Source organism: Pungitius pungitius, chromosome 4, assembly GCF_949316345.1.
Source record: "Pungitius pungitius chromosome 4, fPunPun2.1, whole genome shotgun sequence".
Classification (NCBI taxonomy): Eukaryota; Metazoa; Chordata; class Actinopteri; order Perciformes; family Gasterosteidae; genus Pungitius; species Pungitius pungitius.
In genome coordinates, this window is record NC_084903.1 from 4,593,285 (window position 1) to 4,615,149 (window position 21,865).

Below are 21,865 nucleotides of genomic sequence, written 5' to 3' on the forward strand. Positions count from 1 at the left end.
AGGAGTGAGAGTAAGAGGAGGAGGAGGAGGGGAGGACAAGGACGAGGAAGGCCAAGGACCGTAAACTCTGATGAGATCCGAGTCACTTTGGTTGACCAAAGCTATTGAGAAATTCTTTTCTGCCTGGAGATGGAAAGTGTTTGACCGAAATCCACAAACGCATATAACCCTTCTCTATGCTATGGAAGATGCATGTGGAGATAAAGCAGTTGATGCTTTTCATGGCTGGATTGGACATGCTGAGCGATATTTCCCCCACTGCTTGGCCAGTGAAAACATTGCTTGTGATGTGGATGAGGTTCTGTGGAACACACCGGAACAGAAGAGAGGATGCAGCATAGTTTTTTACTGTAACTTATACAGTAAATTCTTCTGTTGTTTTGTATGTAGACCACTGTATGTGCAACTTTGTGTTGGTTGGGATGTACACTGTGTGCATTGTTTTCGTGGGGAAAATAAAATATATTTGTTACCGTGTATTTGTGTGTTGTGAGTACAAAAACAATATTCTAAAATATTTTACAACACATATGTATGTACTGTTTGTAGTAAGTGTAACACTGAACAAAAAAAAGGTAAAAGTCATTATGATGAATGGAGAAGTTTTTTTCCATTCATCATAGTGTTTTACATTGAGCACATCAGTGTTCACCTGGTTCTTATAAAAGTCTATTCATTTGATGGTTTGTGTTTGTCATTTGAAAACAAAATACCATTTTGAGAATAAATTACATTGTTTTGAATGTCAAGTTTAATTTTGCAGGAGTATTGAGGGGTTTTGCCCATTGTGTGTGTGTTTTTTGATTTGTGTGAAAAAATTCTGAGAGTATGAGGCATGCTTTAGGAAAATGTGTCTAAACAATCGAGAAAAACTGTAATGTAACTGTATACAGTAAATTCTTCTGTTGATTTGTATGTAGACCACTGTATGTGCCACTTTATGTTGGTTGGGATGTATACTGTGTGCATTGTTTTCGTGGGGAAGATAAAATATATTTGTTACCATGTATTTGTGTGTTCTGAGTATAAAATCAATATTCTAAAATATTTTACAACACATATGTATGTACTGTTTGTTGTAAGTGTAACACTGAACAAAAAAAAGGTCAAAATCATTATGATGAATGGAGAATTGTTTTCCATTCATCATAGTGTTTTACATTGAGCACATCAGTGTTCAACTGGTTCTTATAAAAGTCTATCCATATGATGGTTTGTGTGTGTCATTTGAAAACAAAATACAATTTTGAGAAGAAATTACATTGTTTTAAATGTAAAGTTTCAAATTGCAGGAGTATTGAGGGGTTTTGCCCATTGTGTGTGTGTTTTTTGATTTGTGTGTAGAGTTCTGAGTATGAGGCATGCTTTAAGAAAATGTGTGTAAACAATCGAGAAAAACTGTAAAAGGTTTTGAATTATTTTCATCACTCATTCTCCTTTCACCCCTTGCTCGCGTGCCCACACACAATTGAGAGAGATGCACCCCCAGGGGCTCTAAGGAGAGCTAACCCAGGATTTAAGGAACTCTAATTCCTAGGGCCTCTAAACCCGTGGGATTCGGGGGTCCTCAAATCTACAGGACTCCAACCTAGCGAAGTCAGCCCTTGTCTGAGGGGGTTGCCAAACCAAAGACTAGGATAAGGACTCTAAGCGTGTCCTTTTATTTGTGCTGGATCCTAGATCCCTTGGTATTCGTTGATACCCACCAAAACAAAGACTAGGATCCCTGATCCTTTAACTTATCCAGAGTGGATGCCAAATCCCTTAGTACTCAGCAGTACGTATCCTGCAGGTACTCAAACTTTAAAAACTCGGCGGTGTTGTTTCTTTTGCTGTTTTTCCTCAATGTTTATTTTTGCCAATTGCTCAAGTATCAATTAGATTTTTCACCACCAATCCACAAAGTACTCATTTTAAATTATTCAAAATGCAGATTTAGTTTTAACAGGTTTCTGCTCACCTTGGTTTGAGGCGGCCTGGGAATAGGCAGTGTTGGCGGGTGAAAGCATTTTGGACCAAATTTGCCTATGCAGAAAAACTTCTCATCCCGGACAAGACCCAAAAATTGTCAGGATTCCCGATCCTTCTGAGTGTATTAACTCTTTATTAAAACAACATACTGTTATCATACCTGGCTATCTATCACATTCAGAACAGACAACAGACAACAGAGCCTCAGCCGACACTTGAATTGACACAGTGCACGTTTATGCTGACATTTACGGTATTGAGCAAGTAACCGGACCAAACTTTGAGAAATGGTACCGTAAATGTCAGCATAAACGTGCACTAAAATTCAAGTGTCGGCTGAGTTGACCACGGATATCCGAGTGTCGCCTGAGTTGACCGCAGTCTAGAGCTGCCGAAGTGGGAACCGCAAGCCCTAGTATTTCCAAAAAATCCTCAATATGTGTCAAAATAGTATCTGCAGATAACCCATCGATTTGATGCGCTTATGCTAGCATGCTATCTCGGAGCCCACCGATGTCTTCCATTATGTCAACACTCTCACGTCCCTTAGCCAGCCTTTTTTGCACACGGCTCTGTTGTCTGTTCTGAATGTGATAGATAGCCACGCCCCCTGATTTGCATATAAGAAAGTGAAATGAAATACTGTGTCATTATGCATTACCGTGTCATTATGCATTACCGTGTCATTATGCATTACCGTGTATTTATTCATTTAATTATTATGAAATGCAGTGTCATTATGCATTACCGTGTATTTATTCATTTATTTAATTTTGACTAAAACGGCATTCCATAATATCCAGCATTAACTGTCATAACCTGGAATCCTGGGCGTGGTTTGTAGAGAAAAAATCACCAAAACATTAACATACATGCTGTAAGGTTAGAGTCCTGCACCATTGGTTTCGGGAGTATTAAGGCATGTACTGTTTAATGCGTTTGTAGCAATAGGTATTCTTGTGCAGAGGCAATTTCATAGTCTATGAAGTTTACTGAGACGTGATTATTGCTGGTTGAAAACTTTAACCCAATACCCGCCGAAGATGACTTGAAATATAGTCAGCTGAGGCAATTTTTGTTAGTCTCTAAAGAGACTTGGGATTTTATGTCAAAAGAAATCTTTTATCCATCTGTGGATTGCAGGTCATAGGGGAATAGAGAATGATATTGCTAAAATTGAGGTATCTGCCTAAAATTTCAAATTTGTTTTAACATCCTTAGAACTCTGGTAAAATGTAAAGTTTTACTACTCCAGGCCAATAAAATGGATTGTACTAAGTGTACTGCCAACAAAGTGATTTGTACTCAGTGTACTGTGTTGCCAACAATGTGGATTTTAATAATTGTACTGCCAACAAAGTGATTTGTACTAAGTGTACTGTTTTGCCACCAAAGTGGATTGTACTAAGTGTACTGTGTTGCCATATCCAGCATTAACTCTCGTAACTTGGAATAATGCCTATGGCATGTCCAGCATTAATTGTGAAAACTTGAAATGGGCGTGGTTTGTAGAGAGAAAATCACCAAAACATTAACGTACATGCTGTAAGGTTAGAGTCCTGCACCATTGGTTTCGGGAGTATTAAGGCATGTACTGTTTAATGCGTTTGTAGCAATAGGTATTCTTGTGCAGAGGCAATTTCATAGTCTATGAAGTTTACTGAGACGTGATCATTGCTGGTTGAAAACTTTAACCCAATACCCGCCGAAGATGACTTGAAATATAGTCAGCTAAATTGAGGTATCTGCCTAAAATTTCAAATTTGTTTTAACATCCTTAGAACTCTAGTAAAGTGTAAAGCTCTACTACTCCAGGGCAATAAAATGGATTGTACTAAGTGTACTGCCAACAAAGTGATTTGTACTAAGTGTACTGTTTTGCCAACAAAGTGGATTGTACTAATTGTACTGTGTTGCCATATCCAGCATTAACTCTCATAACTTGGAATAATGCCTATGGCATGTCCAGCATTAATTGTGAAAACTTGAAATGGGCGTGGTTTGTAGCGAGAAAATCACCAAAACATTAACATACATGCTGTAAGGTTAGAGTCCTGCACCATTGGTTTCGGGAGTATTAAGGCATGTACTGTTTAATGCGTTTGTAGCAATAGGTATTCTTGTGCAGAGGCAATTTCATAGTCTATGAAGTTTACTGAGACGTGATTATTGCTGGTTGAAAACTTTAACCCAATACCCGCCAAAGATGACTTGAAATATAGTCAGCTGAGGCAATTTTTGTTAGTCTCTAAAGAGACTTGGGATTTTATGTCAAAAGAAATCTTTTAACCATGTGTGGATTGCAGGTCATAGTGGAATAGAGAATGATATTCCTAAAATTGAGGTATCTGCCTAAAATTTCAAATTTGTTTTAACATCCTTAGAACTCTGGTAAAGTGTAAAGCTCTACTACTCCAGGCCAATAAAATGGATTGTACTAAGTGTACTGCCAACAAAGTGATTTGTACTCAGTGTACTGTGTTGCCATCAAAGTGGATTTTAATAATTGTACTGCCAACAAAGTGATTTGTACTAAGTGTACTGTTTTGCCAACAAAGTGGATTGTACTAATTGTACTGTGTTGCCATATCCAGCATTAACTCTCATAACTTGGAATAATGCCTATGGCATGTCCAGCATTAATTGTGAAAACTTGAAATGGGCATGGTTTGTAGCGAGAAAATCACCAAAACATTAACATACATGCTGTAAGGTTAGAGTCCTGCACCATTGGTTTCGGGAGTATTAAGGCATGTACTGTTTAATGCGTTTGTAGCAATAGGTATTCTTGTGCAGAGGCAATTTCATAGTCTATGAAGTTTACTGAGACGTGATTATTGCTGGTTGAAAACTTTAACCCAATACCCGCCAAAGATGACTTGAAATATAGTCAGCTGAGGCAATTTTTGTTAGTCTCTAAAGAGACTTGGGATTTTATGTCAAAAGAAATCTTTTAACCATGTGTGGATTGCAGGTCATAGTGGAATAGAGAATGATATTCCTAAAATTGAGGTATCTGCCTAAAATTTCAAATTTGTTTTAACATCCTTAGAACTCTGGTAAAGTGTAAAGCTCTACTACTCCAGGCCAACAAAATGGATTGTACTAAGTGTACTGCCAACAAAGTGATTTGTACTCAGTGTACTGTGTTGCCATCAAAGTGGATTTTAATAATTGTACTGCCAACAAAGTGATTTGTACTAAGTGTACTGTTTTGCCAACAAAGTGGATTGTACTAATTGTACTGTGTTGCCATATCCAGCATTAACTCTCATAACTTGGAATAATGCCTATGGCATGTCCAGCATTAATTGTGAAAACTTGAAATGGGCGTGGTTTGTAGAGAGAAAATCACCAAAACATTAACATACATGCTGTAAGGTTAGAGTCCTGCACCATTGGTTTCGGGAGTATTAAGGCATGTACTGTTTAATGCGTTTGTAGCAATAGGTATTCTTGTGCAGAGGCAATTTCATAGTCTATGAAGTTTACTGAGACGTGATTATTGCTGGTTGAAAACTTTAACCCAATACCCGCCAAAGATGACTTGAAATATAGTCAGCTGAGGCAATTTTTGTTAGTCTCTAAAGAGACTTGGGATTTTATGTCAAAAGAAATCTTTTATCCATGTGTGGATTGCAGGTCATAGGGGAATAGAGAATGATATTGCTAAAATGGAGGTATCTGCCTAAAATTTCAAATTTGTTTTAACATCCTTAGAACTCTAGTAAAGTGTAAAGCTCTACTACTCCAGGGCAATAAAATGGATTGTACTAAGTGTACTGCCAACAAAGTGATTTGTACTAAGTGTACTGTTTTGCCAACAAAGTGGATTGTACTAATTGTACTGTGTTGCCATATCCAGCATTAACTCTCATAACTTGGAATAATGCCTATGGCATGTCCAGCATTAATTGTGAAAACTTGAAATGGGCGTGGTTTGTAGAGAGAAAATCACCAAAACATTAACATACATGCTGTAAAGTTAGAGTCCTGCACCATTGGTTTCGGGAGTATTAAGGCATGTACTGTTTAATGCGTTTGTAGCAATAGGTATTCTTGTGCAGAGGCAATTTCATAGTCTATGAAGTTTACTGAGACGTGATTATTGCTGGTTGAAAACTTTAACCCAATACCCGCCAAAGATGACTTGAAATATAGTCAGCTGAGGCAATTTTTGTTAGTCTCTAAAGAGACTTGGGATTTTATGTCAAAAGAAATCTTTTATCCATGTGTGGATTGCAGGTCATAGGGGAATAGAGAATGATATTGCTAAAATTGAGGTATCTGCCTAAAATTTCAAATTTGTTTTAACATCCTTAGAACTCTAGTAAAGTGTAAAGCTCTACTACTCCAGGGCAATAAAATGGATTGTACTAAGTGTACTGCCAACAAAGTGATTTGTACTAAGTGTACTGTTTTGCCAACAAAGTGGATTGTACTAATTGTACTGTGTTGCCATATCCAGCATTAACTCTCATAACTTGGAATAATGCCTATGGCATGTCCAGCATTAATTGTGAAAACTTGAAATGGGCATGGTTTGTAGCGAGAAAATCACCAAAACATTAACATACATGCTGTAAGGTTAGAGTCCTGCACCATTGGTTTCGGGAGTATTAAGGCATGTACTGTTTAATGCGTTTGTAGCAATAGGTATTCTTGTGCAGAGGCAATTTCATAGTCTATGAAGTTTACTGAGACGTGATTATTGCTGGTTGAAAACTTTAACCCAATACCCGCCAAAGATGACTTGAAATATAGTCAGCTGAGGCAATTTTTGTTAGTCTCTAAAGAGACTTGGGATTTTATGTCAAAAGAAATCTTTTAACCATGTGTGGATTGCAGGTCATAGTGGAATAGAGAATGATATTGCTAAAATTGAGGTATCTGCCTAAAATTTCAAATTTGTTTTAACATCCTTAGAACTCTGGTAAAGTGTAAAGCTCTACTACTCCAGGCCAACAAAATGGATTGTACTAAGTGTACTGCCAACAAAGTGATTTGTACTCAGTGTACTGTGTTGCCATCAAAGTGGATTTTAATAATTGTACTGCCAACAAAGTGATTTGTACTAAGTGTACTGTTTTGCCAACAAAGTGGATTGTACTAATTGTACTGTGTTGCCATATCCAGCATTAACTCTCATAACTTGGAATAATGCCTATGGCATGTCCAGCATTAATTGTGAAAACTTGAAATGGGCGTGGTTTGTAGAGAGAAAATCACCAAAACATTAACATACATGCTGTAAGGTTAGAGTCCTGCACCATTGGTTTCGGGAGTATTAAGGCATGTACTGTTTAATGCGTTTGTAGCAATAGGTATTCTTGTGCAGAGGCAATTTCATAGTCTATGAAGTTTACTGAGACGTGATTATTGCTGGTTGAAAACTTTAACCCAATACCCGCCAAAGATGACTTGAAATATAGTCAGCTGAGGCAATTTTTGTTAGTCTCTAAAGAGACTTGGGATTTTATGTCAAAAGAAATCTTTTATCCATGTGTGGATTGCAGGTCATAGGGGAATAGAGAATGATATTGCTAAAATGGAGGTATCTGCCTAAAATTTCAAATTTGTTTTAACATCCTTAGAACTCTAGTAAAGTGTAAAGCTCTACTACTCCAGGGCAATAAAATGGATTGTACTAAGTGTACTGCCAACAAAGTGATTTGTACTAAGTGTACTGTTTTGCCAACAAAGTGGATTGTACTAATTGTACTGTGTTGCCATATCCAGCATTAACTCTCATAACTTGGAATAATGCCTATGGCATGTCCAGCATTAATTGTGAAAACTTGAAATGGGCGTGGTTTGTAGAGAGAAAATCACCAAAACATTAACATACATGCTGTAAAGTTAGAGTCCTGCACCATTGGTTTCGGGAGTATTAAGGCATGTACTGTTTAATGCGTTTGTAGCAATAGGTATTCTTGTGCAGAGGCAATTTCATAGTCTATGAAGTTTACTGAGACGTGATTATTGCTGGTTGAAAACTTTAACCCAATACCCGCCAAAGATGACTTGAAATATAGTCAGCTGAGGCAATTTTTGTTAGTCTCTAAAGAGACTTGGGATTTTATGTCAAAAGAAATCTTTTATCCATGTGTGGATTGCAGGTCATAGGGGAATAGAGAATGATATTGCTAAAATTGAGGTATCTGCCTAAAATTTCAAATTTGTTTTAACATCCTTAGAACTCTAGTAAAGTGTAAAGCTCTACTACTCCAGGGCAATAAAATGGATTGTACTAAGTGTACTGCCAACAAAGTGATTTGTACTAAGTGTACTGTTTTGCCAACAAAGTGGATTGTACTAATTGTACTGTGTTGCCATATCCAGCATTAACTCTCATAACTTGGAATAATGCCTATGGCATGTCCAGCATTAATTGTGAAAACTTGAAATGGGCATGGTTTGTAGCGAGAAAATCACCAAAACATTAACATACATGCTGTAAGGTTAGAGTCCTGCACCATTGGTTTCGGGAGTATTAAGGCATGTACTGTTTAATGCGTTTGTAGCAATAGGTATTCTTGTGCAGAGGCAATTTCATAGTCTATGAAGTTTACTGAGACGTGATTATTGCTGGTTGAAAACTTTAACCCAATACCCGCCAAAGATGACTTGAAATATAGTCAGCTGAGGCAATTTTTGTTAGTCTCTAAAGAGACTTGGGATTTTATGTCAAAAGAAATCTTTTAACCATGTGTGGATTGCAGGTCATAGTGGAATAGAGAATGATATTCCTAAAATTGAGGTATCTGCCTAAAATTTCAAATTTGTTTTAATATCCTTAGAACTCTGGTAAAGTGTAAAGCTCTACTACTCCAGGCCAATAAAATGGATTGTACTAAGTGTACTGCCAACAAAGTGATTTGTACTCAGTGTACTGTGTTGCCATCAAAGTGGATTTTAATAATTGTACTGCCAACAAAGTGATTTGTACTAAGTGTACTGTTTTGCCAACAAAGTGGATTGTACTAATTGTACTGTGTTGCCATATCCAGCATTAACTCTCATAACTTGGAATAATGCCTATGGCATGTCCAGCATTAATTGTGAAAACTTGAAATGGGCGTGGTTTGTAGAGAGAAAATCACCAAAACATTAACATACATGCTGTAAGGTTAGAGTCCTGCACCATTGGTTTCGGGAGTATTAAGGCATGTACTGTTTAATGCGTTTGTAGCAATAGGTATTCTTGTGCAGAGGCAATTTCATAGTCTATGAAGTTTACTGAGACGTGATTATTGCTGGTTGAAAACTTTAACCCAATACCCGCCAAAGATGACTTGAAATATAGTCAGCTGAGGCAATTTTTGTTAGTCTCTAAAGAGACTTGGGATTTTATGTCAAAAGAAATCTTTTAACCATGTGTGGATTGCAGGTCATAGGGGAATGGAGAATGATATTCCTAAAATTGAGGTATCTGCCTAAAATTTCAAATTTGTTTTAACATCCTTAGAACTCTGGTAAAATGTAAAGTTTTACTACTCCAGGCCAATAAAATGGATTGTACTAAGTGTACTGCCAACAAAGTGATTTGTACTCAGTGTACTGTGTTGCCATCAAAGTGGATTTTAATAATTGTACTGCCAACAAAGTGATTTGTACTAAGTGTACTGTTTTGCCAACAAAGTGGATTGTACTAATTGTACTGTGTTGCCATATCCAGCATTAACTCTCATAACTTGGAATAATGCCTATGGCATGTCCAGCATTAATTGTGAAAACTTGAAATGGGCGTGGTTTGTAGAGAGAAAATCACCAAAACATTAACATACATGCTGTAAGGTTAGAGTCCTGCACCATTGGTTTCGGGAGTATTAAGGCATGTACTGTTTAATGCGTTTGTAGCAATAGGTATTCTTGTGCAGAGGCAATTTCATAGTCTATGAAGTTTACTGAGACGTGATTATTGCTGGTTGAAAACTTTAACCCAATACCCGCCAAAGATGACTTGAAATATAGTCAGCTGAGGCAATTTTTGTTAGTCTCTAAAGAGACTTGGGATTTTATGTCAAAAGAAATCTTTTAACCATGTGTGGATTGCAGGTCATAGTGGAATAGAGAATGATATTCCTAAAATTGAGGTATCTGCCTAAAATTTCAAATTTGTTTTAACATCCTTAGAACTCTGGTAAAGTGTAAAGCTCTACTACTCCAGGCCAATAAAATGGATTGTACTAAGTGTACTGCCAACAAAGTGATTTGTACTCAGTGTACTGTGTTGCCATCAAAGTGGATTTTAATAATTGTACTGCCAACAAAGTGATTTGTACTAAGTGTACTGTTTTGCCAACAAAGTGGATTGTACTAATTGTACTGTGTTGCCATATCCAGCATTAACTCTCATAACTTGGAATAATGCCTATGGCATGTCCAGCATTAATTGTGAAAACTTGAAATGGGCATGGTTTGTAGCGAGAAAATCACCAAAACATTAACATACATGCTGTAAGGTTAGAGTCCTGCACCATTGGTTTCGGGAGTATTAAGGCATGTACTGTTTAATGCGTTTGTAGCAATAGGTATTCTTGTGCAGAGGCAATTTCATAGTCTATGAAGTTTACTGAGACGTGATTATTGCTGGTTGAAAACTTTAACCCAATACCCGCCAAAGATGACTTGAAATATAGTCAGCTGAGGCAATTTTTGTTAGTCTCTAAAGAGACTTGGGATTTTATGTCAAAAGAAATCTTTTAACCATGTGTGGATTGCAGGTCATAGTGGAATAGAGAATGATATTGCTAAAATTGAGGTATCTGCCTAAAATTTCAAATTTGTTTTAACATCCTTAGAACTCTGGTAAAGTGTAAAGCTCTACTACTCCAGGCCAACAAAATGGATTGTACTAAGTGTACTGCCAACAAAGTGATTTGTACTCAGTGTACTGTGTTGCCATCAAAGTGGATTTTAATAATTGTACTGCCAACAAAGTGATTTGTACTAAGTGTACTGTTTTGCCAACAAAGTGGATTGTACTAATTGTACTGTGTTGCCATATCCAGCATTAACTCTCATAACTTGGAATAATGCCTATGGCATGTCCAGCATTAATTGTGAAAACTTGAAATGGGCGTGGTTTGTAGAGAGAAAATCACCAAAACATTAACATACATGCTGTAAGGTTAGAGTCCTGCACCATTGGTTTCGGGAGTATTAAGGCATGTACTGTTTAATGCGTTTGTAGCAATAGGTATTCTTGTGCAGAGGCAATTTCATAGTCTATGAAGTTTACTGAGACGTGATTATTGCTGGTTGAAAACTTTAACCCAATACCCGCCAAAGATGACTTGAAATATAGTCAGCTGAGGCAATTTTTGTTAGTCTCTAAAGAGACTTGGGATTTTATGTCAAAAGAAATCTTTTATCCATGTGTGGATTGCAGGTCATAGGGGAATAGAGAATGATATTGCTAAAATGGAGGTATCTGCCTAAAATTTCAAATTTGTTTTAACATCCTTAGAACTCTAGTAAAGTGTAAAGCTCTACTACTCCAGGGCAATAAAATGGATTGTACTAAGTGTACTGCCAACAAAGTGATTTGTACTAAGTGTACTGTTTTGCCAACAAAGTGGATTGTACTAATTGTACTGTGTTGCCATATCCAGCATTAACTCTCATAACTTGGAATAATGCCTATGGCATGTCCAGCATTAATTGTGAAAACTTGAAATGGGCGTGGTTTGTAGAGAGAAAATCACCAAAACATTAACATACATGCTGTAAAGTTAGAGTCCTGCACCATTGGTTTCGGGAGTATTAAGGCATGTACTGTTTAATGCGTTTGTAGCAATAGGTATTCTTGTGCAGAGGCAATTTCATAGTCTATGAAGTTTACTGAGACGTGATTATTGCTGGTTGAAAACTTTAACCCAATACCCGCCAAAGATGACTTGAAATATAGTCAGCTGAGGCAATTTTTGTTAGTCTCTAAAGAGACTTGGGATTTTATGTCAAAAGAAATCTTTTATCCATGTGTGGATTGCAGGTCATAGGGGAATAGAGAATGATATTGCTAAAATTGAGGTATCTGCCTAAAATTTCAAATTTGTTTTAACATCCTTAGAACTCTAGTAAAGTGTAAAGCTCTACTACTCCAGGGCAATAAAATGGATTGTACTAAGTGTACTGCCAACAAAGTGATTTGTACTAAGTGTACTGTTTTGCCAACAAAGTGGATTGTACTAATTGTACTGTGTTGCCATATCCAGCATTAACTCTCATAACTTGGAATAATGCCTATGGCATGTCCAGCATTAATTGTGAAAACTTGAAATGGGCGTGGTTTGTAGAGAGAAAATCACCAAAACATTAACATACATGCTGTAAGGTTAGAGTCCTGCACCATTGGTTTCGGGAGTATTAAGGCATGTACTGTTTAATGCGTTTGTAGCAATAGGTATTCTTGTGCAGAGGCAATTTCATAGTCTATGAAGTTTACTGAGACGTGATTATTGCTGGTTGAAAACTTTAACCCAATACCCGCCAAAGATGACTTGAAATATAGTCAGCTGAGGCAATTTTTGTTAGTCTCTAAAGAGACTTGGGATTTTATGTCAAAAGAAATCTTTTATCCATGTGTGGATTGCAGGTCATAGGGGAATAGAGAATGATATTGCTAAAATGGAGGTATCTGCCTAAAATTTCAAATTTGTTTTAACATCCTTAGAACTCTAGTAAAGTGTAAAGCTCTACTACTCCAGGGCAATAAAATGGATTGTACTAAGTGTACTGCCAACAAAGTGATTTGTACTAAGTGTACTGTTTTGCCAACAAAGTGGATTGTACTAATTGTACTGTGTTGCCATATCCAGCATTAACTCTCATAACTTGGAATAATGCCTATGGCATGTCCAGCATTAATTGTGAAAACTTGAAATTGGCGTGGTTTGTAGAGAGAAAATCACCAAAACATTAACATACATGCTGTAAGGTTAGAGTCCTGCACCATTGGTTTCGGGAGTATTAAGGCATGTACTGTTTAATGCGTTTGTAGCAATAGGTATTCTTGTGCAGAGGCAATTTCATAGTCTATGAAATTTACTGAGACGTGATTATTGCTGGTTGAAAACTTTAACCCAATACCCGCCAAAGATGACTTGAAATATAGTCAGCTGAGGCAATTTTTGTTAGTCTCTAAAGAGACTTGGGATTTTATGTCAAAAGAAATCTTTTAACCATGTGTGGATTGCAGGTCATAGGGGAATGGAGAATGATATTCCTAAAATTGAGGTATCTGCCTAAAATTTCAAATTTGTTTTAACATCCTTAGAACTCTGGTAAAATGTAAAGTTTTACTACTCCAGGCCAATAAAATGGATTGTACTAAGTGTACTGCCAACAAAGTGATTTGTACTCAGTGTACTGTGTTGCCATCAAAGTGGATTTTAATAATTGTACTGCCAACAAAGTGATTTGTACTAAGTGTACTGTTTTGCCAACAAAGTGGATTGTACTAATTGTACTGTGTTGCCATATCCAGCATTAACTCTCATAACTTGGAATAATGCCTATGGCATGTCCAGCATTAATTGTGAAAACTTGAAATGGGCGTGGTTTGTAGAGAGAAAATCACCAAAACATTAACATACATGCTGTAAGGTTAGAGTCCTGCACCATTGGTTTCGGGAGTATTAAGGCATGTACTGTTTAATGCGTTTGTAGCAATAGGTATTCTTGTGCAGAGGCAATTTCATAGTCTATGAAGTTTACTGAGACGTGATTATTGCTGGTTGAAAACTTTAACCCAATACCCGCCAAAGATGACTTGAAATATAGTCAGCTGAGGCAATTTTTGTTAGTCTCTAAAGAGACTTGGGATTTTATGTCAAAAGAAATCTTTTATCCATGTGTGGATTGCAGGTCATAGGGGAATAGAGAATGATATTGCTAAAATTGAGGTATCTGCCTAAAATTTCAAATTTGTTTTAACATCCTTAGAACTCTAGTAAAGTGTAAAGCTCTACTACTCCAGGGCAATAAAATGGATTGTACTAAGTGTACTGCCAACAAAGTGATTTGTACTAAGTGTACTGTTTTGCCAACAAAGTGGATTGTACTAATTGTACTGTGTTGCCATATCCAGCATTAACTCTCATAACTTGGAATAATGCCTATGGCATGTCCAGCATTAATTGTGAAAACTTGAAATGGGCGTGGTTTGTAGAGAGAAAATCACCAAAACATTAACATACATGCTGTAAGGTTAGAGTCCTGCACCATTGGTTTCGGGAGTATTAAGGCATGTACTGTTTAATGCGTTTGTAGCAATAGGTATTCTTGTGCAGAGGCAATTTCATAGTCTATGAAGTTTACTGAGACGTGATTATTGCTGGTTGAAAACTTTAACCCAATACCCGCCAAAGATGACTTGAAATATAGTCAGCTGAGGCAATTTTTGTTAGTCTCTAAAGAGACTTGGGATTTTATGTCAAAAGAAATCTTTTAACCATGTGTGGATTGCAGGTCATAGTGGAATAGAGAATGATATTCCTAAAATTGAGGTATCTGCCTAAAATTTCAAATTTGTTTTAACATCCTTAGAACTCTGGTAAAGTGTAAAGCTCTACTACTCCAGGCCAATAAAATGGATTGTACTAAGTGTACTGCCAACAAAGTGATTTGTACTCAGTGTACTGTGTTGCCATCAAAGTGGATTTTAATAATTGTACTGCCAACAAAGTGATTTGTACTAAGTGTACTGTTTTGCCAACAAAGTGGATTGTACTAATTGTACTGTGTTGCCATATCCAGCATTAACTCTCATAACTTGGAATAATGCCTATGGCATGTCCAGCATTAATTGTGAAAACTTGAAATGGGCATGGTTTGTAGCGAGAAAATCACCAAAACATTAACATACATGCTGTAAGGTTAGAGTCCTGCACCATTGGTTTCGGGAGTATTAAGGCATGTACTGTTTAATGCGTTTGTAGCAATAGGTATTCTTGTGCAGAGGCAATTTCATAGTCTATGAAGTTTACTGAGACGTGATTATTGCTGGTTGAAAACTTTAACCCAATACCCGCCAAAGATGACTTGAAATATAGTCAGCTGAGGCAATTTTTGTTAGTCTCTAAAGAGACTTGGGATTTTATGTCAAAAGAAATCTTTTAACCATGTGTGGATTGCAGGTCATAGTGGAATAGAGAATGATATTGCTAAAATTGAGGTATCTGCCTAAAATTTCAAATTTGTTTTAACATCCTTAGAACTCTGGTAAAGTGTAAAGCTCTACTACTCCAGGCCAACAAAATGGATTGTACTAAGTGTACTGCCAACAAAGTGATTTGTACTCAGTGTACTGTGTTGCCATCAAAGTGGATTTTAATAATTGTACTGCCAACAAAGTGATTTGTACTAAGTGTACTGTTTTGCCAACAAAGTGGATTGTACTAATTGTACTGTGTTGCCATATCCAGCATTAACTCTCATAACTTGGAATAATGCCTATGGCATGTCCAGCATTAATTGTGAAAACTTGAAATGGGCGTGGTTTGTAGAGAGAAAATCACCAAAACATTAACATACATGCTGTAAGGTTAGAGTCCTGCACCATTGGTTTCGGGAGTATTAAGGCATGTACTGTTTAATGCGTTTGTAGCAATAGGTATTCTTGTGCAGAGGCAATTTCATAGTCTATGAAGTTTACTGAGACGTGATTATTGCTGGTTGAAAACTTTAACCCAATACCCGCCAAAGATGACTTGAAATATAGTCAGCTGAGGCAATTTTTGTTAGTCTCTAAAGAGACTTGGGATTTTATGTCAAAAGAAATCTTTTATCCATGTGTGGATTGCAGGTCATAGGGGAATAGAGAATGATATTGCTAAAATGGAGGTATCTGCCTAAAATTTCAAATTTGTTTTAACATCCTTAGAACTCTAGTAAAGTGTAAAGCTCTACTACTCCAGGGCAATAAAATGGATTGTACTAAGTGTACTGCCAACAAAGTGATTTGTACTAAGTGTACTGTTTTGCCAACAAAGTGGATTGTACTAATTGTACTGTGTTGCCATATCCAGCATTAACTCTCATAACTTGGAATAATGCCTATGGCATGTCCAGCATTAATTGTGAAAACTTGAAATGGGCGTGGTTTGTAGAGAGAAAATCACCAAAACATTAACATACATGCTGTAAAGTTAGAGTCCTGCACCATTGGTTTCGGGAGTATTAAGGCATGTACTGTTTAATGCGTTTGTAGCAATAGGTATTCTTGTGCAGAGGCAATTTCATAGTCTATGAAGTTTACTGAGACGTGATTATTGCTGGTTGAAAACTTTAACCCAATACCCGCCAAAGATGACTTGAAATATAGTCAGCTGAGGCAATTTTTGTTAGTCTCTAAAGAGACTTGGGATTTTATGTCAAAAGAAATCTTTTATCCATGTGTGGATTGCAGGTCATAGGGGAATAGAGAATGATATTGCTAAAATTGAGGTATCTGCCTAAAATTTCAAATTTGTTTTAACATCCTTAGAACTCTAGTAAAGTGTAAAGCTCTACTACTCCAGGGCAATAAAATGGATTGTACTAAGTGTACTGCCAACAAAGTGATTTGTACTAAGTGTACTGTTTTGCCAACAAAGTGGATTGTACTAATTGTACTGTGTTGCCATATCCAGCATTAACTCTCATAACTTGGAATAATGCCTATGGCATGTCCAGCATTAATTGTGAAAACTTGAAATGGGCGTGGTTTGTAGAGAGAAAATCACCAAAACATTAACATACATGCTGTAAGGTTAGAGTCCTGCACCATTGGTTTCGGGAGTATTAAGGCATGTACTGTTTAATGCGTTTGTAGCAATAGGTATTCTTGTGCAGAGGCAATTTCATAGTCTATGAAGTTTACTGAGACGTGATTATTGCTGGTTGAAAACTTTAACCCAATACCCGCCAAAGATGACTTGAAATATAGTCAGCTGAGGCAATTTTTGTTAGTCTCTAAAGAGACTTGGGATTTTATGTCAAAAGAAATCTTTTATCCATGTGTGGATTGCAGGTCATAGGGGAATAGAGAATGATATTGCTAAAATGGAGGTATCTGCCTAAAATTTCAAATTTGTTTTAACATCCTTAGAACTCTAGTAAAGTGTAAAGCTCTACTACTCCAGGGCAATAAAATGGATTGTACTAAGTGTACTGCCAACAAAGTGATTTGTACTAAGTGTACTGTTTTGCCAACAAAGTGGATTGTACTAATTGTACTGTGTTGCCATATCCAGCATTAACTCTCATAACTTGGAATAATGCCTATGGCATGTCCAGCATTAATTGTGAAAACTTGAAATGGGCGTGGTTTGTAGAGAGAAAATCACCAAAACATTAACATACATGCTGTAAAGTTAGAGTCCTGCACCATTGGTTTCGGGAGTATTAAGGCATGTACTGTTTAATGCGTTTGTAGCAATAGGTATTCTTGTGCAGAGGCAATTTCATAGTCTATGAAGTTTACTGAGACGTGATTATTGCTGGTTGAAAACTTTAACCCAATACCCGCCAAAGATGACTTGAAATATAGTCAGCTGAGGCAATTTTTGTTAGTCTCTAAAGAGACTTGGGATTTTATGTCAAAAGAAATCTTTTATCCATGTGTGGATTGCAGGTCATAGGGGAATAGAGAATGATATTGCTAAAATTGAGGTATCTGCCTAAAATTTCAAATTTGTTTTAACATCCTTAGAACTCTAGTAAAGTGTAAAGCTCTACTACTCCAGGGCAATAAAATGGATTGTACTAAGTGTACTGCCAACAAAGTGATTTGTACTAAGTGTACTGTTTTGCCAACAAAGTGGATTGTACTAATTGTACTGTGTTGCCATATCCAGCATTAACTCTCATAACTTGGAATAATGCCTATGGCATGTCCAGCATTAATTGTGAAAACTTGAAATGGGCATGGTTTGTAGCGAGAAAATCACCAAAACATTAACATACATGCTGTAAGGTTAGAGTCCTGCACCATTGGTTTCGGGAGTATTAAGGCATGTACTGTTTAATGCGTTTGTAGCAATAGGTATTCTTGTGCAGAGGCAATTTCATAGTCTATGAAGTTTACTGAGACGTGATTATTGCTGGTTGAAAACTTTAACCCAATACCCGCCAAAGATGACTTGAAATATAGTCAGCTGAGGCAATTTTTGTTAGTCTCTAAAGAGACTTGGGATTTTATGTCAAAAGAAATCTTTTAACCATGTGTGGATTGCAGGTCATAGTGGAATAGAGAATGATATTGCTAAAATTGAGGTATCTGCCTAAAATTTCAAATTTGTTTTAACATCCTTAGAACTCTGGTAAAGTGTAAAGCTCTACTACTCCAGGCCAACAAAATGGATTGTACTAAGTGTACTGCCAACAAAGTGATTTGTACTCAGTGTACTGTGTTGCCATCAAAGTGGATTTTAATAATTGTACTGCCAACAAAGTGATTTGTACTAAGTGTACTGTTTTGCCAACAAAGTGGATTGTACTAATTGTACTGTGTTGCCATATCCAGCATTAACTCTCATAACTTGGAATAATGCCTATGGCATGTCCAGCATTAATTGTGAAAACTTGAAATGGGCGTGGTTTGTAGAGAGAAAATCACCAAAACATTAACATACATGCTGTAAGGTTAGAGTCCTGCACCATTGGTTTCGGGAGTATTAAGGCATGTACTGTTTAATGCGTTTGTAGCAATAGGTATTCTTGTGCAGAGGCAATTTCATAGTCTATGAAGTTTACTGAGACGTGATTATTGCTGGTTGAAAACTTTAACCCAATACCCGCCAAAGATGACTTGAAATATAGTCAGCTGAGGCAATTTTTGTTAGTCTCTAAAGAGACTTGGGATTTTATGTCAAAAGAAATCTTTTATCCATGTGTGGATTGCAGGTCATAGGGGAATAGAGAATGATATTGCTAAAATGGAGGTATCTGCCTAAAATTTCAAATTTGTTTTAACATCCTTAGAACTCTAGTAAAGTGTAAAGCTCTACTACTCCAGGGCAATAAAATGGATTGTACTAAGTGTACTGCCAACAAAGTGATTTGTACTAAGTGTACTGTTTTGCCAACAAAGTGGATTGTACTAATTGTACTGTGTTGCCATATCCAGCATTAACTCTCATAACTTGGAATAATGCCTATGGCATGTCCAGCATTAATTGTGAAAACTTGAAATGGGCGTGGTTTGTAGAGAGAAAATCACCAAAACATTAACATACATGCTGTAAAGTTAGAGTCCTGCACCATTGGTTTCGGGAGTATTAAGGCATGTACTGTTTAATGCGTTTGTAGCAATAGGTATTCTTGTGCAGAGGCAATTTCATAGTCTATGAAGTTTACTGAGACGTGATTATTGCTGGTTGAAAACTTTAACCCAATACCCGCCAAAGATGACTTGAAATATAGTCAGCTGAGGCAATTTTTGTTAGTCTCTAAAGAGACTTGGGATTTTATGTCAAAAGAAATCTTTTATCCATGTGTGGATTGCAGGTCATAGGGGAATAGAGAATGATATTGCTAAAATTGAGGTATCTGCCTAAAATTTCAAATTTGTTTTAACATCCTTAGAACTCTAGTAAAGTGTAAAGCTCTACTACTCCAGGGCAATAAAATGGATTGTACTAAGTGTACTGCCAACAAAGTGATTTGTACTAAGTGTACTGTTTTGCCAACAAAGTGGATTGTACTAATTGTACTGTGTTGCCATATCCAGCATTAACTCTCATAACTTGGAATAATGCCTATGGCATGTCCAGCATTAATTGTGAAAACTTGAAATGGGCATGGTTTGTAGCGAGAAAATCACCAAAACATTAACATACATGCTGTAAGGTTAGAGTCCTGCACCATTGGTTTCGGGAGTATTAAGGCATGTACTGTTTAATGCGTTTGTAGCAATAGGTATTCTTGTGCAGAGGCAATTTCATAGTCTATGAAGTTTACTGAGACGTGATTATTGCTGGTTGAAAACTTTAACCCAATACCCGCCAAAGATGACTTGAAATATAGTCAGCTGAGGCAATTTTTGTTAGTCTCTAAAGAGACTTGGGATTTTATGTCAAAAGAAATCTTTTAACCATGTGTGGATTGCAGGTCATAGTGGAATAGAGAATGATATTCCTAAAATTGAGGTATCTGCCTAAAATTTCAAATTTGTTTTAATATCCTTAGAACTCTGGTAAAGTGTAAAGCTCTACTACTCCAGGCCAATAAAATGGATTGTACTAAGTGTACTGCCAACAAAGTGATTTGTACTCAGTGTACTGTGTTGCCATCAAAGTGGATTTTAATAATTGTACTGCCAACAAAGTGATTTGTACTAAGTGTACTGTTTTGCCAACAAAGTGGATTGTACTAATTGTACTGTGTTGCCATATCCAGCATTAACTCTCATAACTTGGAATAATGCCTATGGCATGTCCAGCATTAATTGTGAAAACTTGAAATGGGCGTGGTTTGTAGAGAGAAAATCACCAAAACATTAACATACATGCTGTAAGGTTAGAGTCCTGCACCATTGGTTTCGGGAGTATTAAGGCATGTACTGTTTAATGCGTTTGTAGCAATAGGTATTCTTGTGCAGAGGCAATTTCATAGTCTATGAAGTTTACTGAGACGTGATTATTGCTGGTTGAAAACTTTAACCCAATACCCGCCAAAGATGACTTGAAATATAGTCAGCTGAGGCAATTTTTGTTAGTCTCTAAAGAGACTTGGGATTTTATGTCAAAAGAAATCTTTTAACCATGTGTGGATTGCAGGTCATAGGGGAATGGAGAATGATATTCCTAAAATTGAGGTATCTGCCTAAAATTTCAAATTTGTTTTAACATCCTTAGAACTCTGGTAAAATGTAAAGTTTTACTACTCCAGGCCAATAAAATGGATTGTACTAAGTGTACTGCCAACAAAGTGATTTGTACTCAGTGTACTGTGTTGCCATCAAAGTGGATTTTAATAATTGTACTGCCAACAAAGTGATTTGTACTAAGTGTACTGTTTTGCCAACAAAGTGGATTGTACTAATTGTACTGTGTTGCCATATCCAGCATTAACTCTCATAACTTGGAATAATGCCTATGGCATGTCCAGCATTAATTGTGAAAACTTGAAATGGGCGTGGTTTGTAGAGAGAAAATCACCAAAACATTAACATACATGCTGTAAGGTTAGAGTCCTGCACCATTGGTTTCGGGAGTATTAAGGCATGTACTGTTTAATGCGTTTGTAGCAATAGGTATTCTTGTGCAGAGGCAATTTCATAGTCTATGAAGTTTACTGAGACGTGATTATTGCTGGTTGAAAACTTTAACCCAATACCCGCCAAAGATGACTTGAAATATAGTCAGCTGAGGCAATTTTTGTTAGTCTCTAAAGAGACTTGGGATTTTATGTCAAAAGAAATCTTTTATCCATGTGTGGATTGCAGGTCATAGGGGAATAGAGAATGATATTGCTAAAATTGAGGTATCTGCCTAAAATTTCAAATTTGTTTTAACATCCTTAGAACTCTGGTAAAATGTAAAGTTTTACTACTCCAGGCCAATAAAATGGATTGTACTAAGTGTACTGCCAACAAAGTGATTTGTACTCAGTGTACTGTGTTGCCATCAAAGTGGATTTTAATAATTGTACTGCCAACAAAGTGATTTGTACTAAGTGTACTGTTTTGCCAACAAAGTGGATTGTACTAATTGTACTGTGTTGCCATATCCAGCATTAACTCTCATAACTTGGAATAATGCCTATGGCATGTCCAGCATTAATTGTGAAAACTTGAAATGGGCGTGGTTTGTAGAGAGAAAATCACCAAAACATTAACATACATGCTGTAAGGTTAGAGTCCTGCACCATTGGTTTCGGGAGTATTAAGGCATGTACTGTTTAATGC

At 36.8% G+C, this 21,865-nt stretch overlaps 29 non-coding genes and 1 pseudogene across 29 annotated transcripts; all 30 read left to right on the forward strand.

Moving 5' to 3' along the window:
- Positions 1–2,924: 2,924 nt before the first annotated feature.
- On the forward strand, positions 2,925–3,065 carry LOC119202713 (U4 spliceosomal RNA). The gene has a single exon (XR_005116115.2). It is a non-coding gene; the product is annotated as a U4 spliceosomal RNA (small nuclear RNA).
- Positions 3,066–3,592: 527 nt separating this feature from the next.
- Positions 3,593–3,746, forward strand: LOC134127446 (U4 spliceosomal RNA; annotated as a pseudogene).
- A 341-nt stretch (positions 3,747–4,087) lies between these two features.
- On the forward strand, positions 4,088–4,228 carry LOC134127358 (U4 spliceosomal RNA). The gene has a single exon (XR_009956074.1). It is a non-coding gene; the product is annotated as a U4 spliceosomal RNA (small nuclear RNA).
- Positions 4,229–4,755: 527 nt separating this feature from the next.
- Positions 4,756–4,896, forward strand: LOC134127449 (U4 spliceosomal RNA). Its single transcript, XR_009956164.1, has one exon. It is a non-coding gene; the product is annotated as a U4 spliceosomal RNA (small nuclear RNA).
- Positions 4,897–5,423: 527 nt separating this feature from the next.
- On the forward strand, positions 5,424–5,564 carry LOC134127460 (U4 spliceosomal RNA). Its single transcript, XR_009956176.1, has one exon. It is a non-coding gene; the product is annotated as a U4 spliceosomal RNA (small nuclear RNA).
- A 462-nt stretch (positions 5,565–6,026) lies between these two features.
- LOC134127471 (U4 spliceosomal RNA) lies at positions 6,027–6,167 on the forward strand. The gene has a single exon (XR_009956187.1). It is a non-coding gene; the product is annotated as a U4 spliceosomal RNA (small nuclear RNA).
- A 462-nt stretch (positions 6,168–6,629) lies between these two features.
- LOC134127482 (U4 spliceosomal RNA) lies at positions 6,630–6,770 on the forward strand. Its single transcript, XR_009956198.1, has one exon. It is a non-coding gene; the product is annotated as a U4 spliceosomal RNA (small nuclear RNA).
- A 527-nt stretch (positions 6,771–7,297) lies between these two features.
- LOC134127364 (U4 spliceosomal RNA) lies at positions 7,298–7,438 on the forward strand. The gene has a single exon (XR_009956080.1). It is a non-coding gene; the product is annotated as a U4 spliceosomal RNA (small nuclear RNA).
- Positions 7,439–7,900: 462 nt separating this feature from the next.
- LOC134127375 (U4 spliceosomal RNA) lies at positions 7,901–8,041 on the forward strand. Its single transcript, XR_009956091.1, has one exon. It is a non-coding gene; the product is annotated as a U4 spliceosomal RNA (small nuclear RNA).
- A 462-nt stretch (positions 8,042–8,503) lies between these two features.
- Positions 8,504–8,644, forward strand: LOC134127386 (U4 spliceosomal RNA). Its single transcript, XR_009956102.1, has one exon. It is a non-coding gene; the product is annotated as a U4 spliceosomal RNA (small nuclear RNA).
- A 527-nt stretch (positions 8,645–9,171) lies between these two features.
- LOC134127397 (U4 spliceosomal RNA) lies at positions 9,172–9,312 on the forward strand. Its single transcript, XR_009956113.1, has one exon. It is a non-coding gene; the product is annotated as a U4 spliceosomal RNA (small nuclear RNA).
- Positions 9,313–9,839: 527 nt separating this feature from the next.
- LOC134127408 (U4 spliceosomal RNA) lies at positions 9,840–9,980 on the forward strand. Its single transcript, XR_009956124.1, has one exon. It is a non-coding gene; the product is annotated as a U4 spliceosomal RNA (small nuclear RNA).
- A 527-nt stretch (positions 9,981–10,507) lies between these two features.
- On the forward strand, positions 10,508–10,648 carry LOC134127419 (U4 spliceosomal RNA). The gene has a single exon (XR_009956135.1). It is a non-coding gene; the product is annotated as a U4 spliceosomal RNA (small nuclear RNA).
- A 527-nt stretch (positions 10,649–11,175) lies between these two features.
- On the forward strand, positions 11,176–11,316 carry LOC134127430 (U4 spliceosomal RNA). The gene has a single exon (XR_009956146.1). It is a non-coding gene; the product is annotated as a U4 spliceosomal RNA (small nuclear RNA).
- A 462-nt stretch (positions 11,317–11,778) lies between these two features.
- On the forward strand, positions 11,779–11,919 carry LOC134127441 (U4 spliceosomal RNA). The gene has a single exon (XR_009956157.1). It is a non-coding gene; the product is annotated as a U4 spliceosomal RNA (small nuclear RNA).
- A 462-nt stretch (positions 11,920–12,381) lies between these two features.
- LOC134127447 (U4 spliceosomal RNA) lies at positions 12,382–12,522 on the forward strand. Its single transcript, XR_009956162.1, has one exon. It is a non-coding gene; the product is annotated as a U4 spliceosomal RNA (small nuclear RNA).
- A 462-nt stretch (positions 12,523–12,984) lies between these two features.
- On the forward strand, positions 12,985–13,125 carry LOC134127445 (U4 spliceosomal RNA). Its single transcript, XR_009956161.1, has one exon. It is a non-coding gene; the product is annotated as a U4 spliceosomal RNA (small nuclear RNA).
- Positions 13,126–13,652: 527 nt separating this feature from the next.
- On the forward strand, positions 13,653–13,793 carry LOC134127448 (U4 spliceosomal RNA). The gene has a single exon (XR_009956163.1). It is a non-coding gene; the product is annotated as a U4 spliceosomal RNA (small nuclear RNA).
- A 462-nt stretch (positions 13,794–14,255) lies between these two features.
- Positions 14,256–14,396, forward strand: LOC134127450 (U4 spliceosomal RNA). The gene has a single exon (XR_009956165.1). It is a non-coding gene; the product is annotated as a U4 spliceosomal RNA (small nuclear RNA).
- A 527-nt stretch (positions 14,397–14,923) lies between these two features.
- Positions 14,924–15,064, forward strand: LOC134127451 (U4 spliceosomal RNA). Its single transcript, XR_009956166.1, has one exon. It is a non-coding gene; the product is annotated as a U4 spliceosomal RNA (small nuclear RNA).
- A 527-nt stretch (positions 15,065–15,591) lies between these two features.
- On the forward strand, positions 15,592–15,732 carry LOC134127452 (U4 spliceosomal RNA). Its single transcript, XR_009956167.1, has one exon. It is a non-coding gene; the product is annotated as a U4 spliceosomal RNA (small nuclear RNA).
- Positions 15,733–16,194: 462 nt separating this feature from the next.
- LOC134127453 (U4 spliceosomal RNA) lies at positions 16,195–16,335 on the forward strand. Its single transcript, XR_009956168.1, has one exon. It is a non-coding gene; the product is annotated as a U4 spliceosomal RNA (small nuclear RNA).
- A 462-nt stretch (positions 16,336–16,797) lies between these two features.
- On the forward strand, positions 16,798–16,938 carry LOC134127454 (U4 spliceosomal RNA). Its single transcript, XR_009956169.1, has one exon. It is a non-coding gene; the product is annotated as a U4 spliceosomal RNA (small nuclear RNA).
- A 462-nt stretch (positions 16,939–17,400) lies between these two features.
- On the forward strand, positions 17,401–17,541 carry LOC134127455 (U4 spliceosomal RNA). The gene has a single exon (XR_009956170.1). It is a non-coding gene; the product is annotated as a U4 spliceosomal RNA (small nuclear RNA).
- A 462-nt stretch (positions 17,542–18,003) lies between these two features.
- On the forward strand, positions 18,004–18,144 carry LOC134127456 (U4 spliceosomal RNA). The gene has a single exon (XR_009956171.1). It is a non-coding gene; the product is annotated as a U4 spliceosomal RNA (small nuclear RNA).
- A 527-nt stretch (positions 18,145–18,671) lies between these two features.
- Positions 18,672–18,812, forward strand: LOC134127457 (U4 spliceosomal RNA). The gene has a single exon (XR_009956172.1). It is a non-coding gene; the product is annotated as a U4 spliceosomal RNA (small nuclear RNA).
- A 462-nt stretch (positions 18,813–19,274) lies between these two features.
- Positions 19,275–19,415, forward strand: LOC134127458 (U4 spliceosomal RNA). The gene has a single exon (XR_009956174.1). It is a non-coding gene; the product is annotated as a U4 spliceosomal RNA (small nuclear RNA).
- A 462-nt stretch (positions 19,416–19,877) lies between these two features.
- Positions 19,878–20,018, forward strand: LOC134127459 (U4 spliceosomal RNA). Its single transcript, XR_009956175.1, has one exon. It is a non-coding gene; the product is annotated as a U4 spliceosomal RNA (small nuclear RNA).
- A 527-nt stretch (positions 20,019–20,545) lies between these two features.
- LOC134127461 (U4 spliceosomal RNA) lies at positions 20,546–20,686 on the forward strand. The gene has a single exon (XR_009956177.1). It is a non-coding gene; the product is annotated as a U4 spliceosomal RNA (small nuclear RNA).
- A 527-nt stretch (positions 20,687–21,213) lies between these two features.
- LOC134127462 (U4 spliceosomal RNA) lies at positions 21,214–21,354 on the forward strand. Its single transcript, XR_009956178.1, has one exon. It is a non-coding gene; the product is annotated as a U4 spliceosomal RNA (small nuclear RNA).
- The last annotated feature ends 511 nt before the right edge of the window (positions 21,355–21,865 follow it).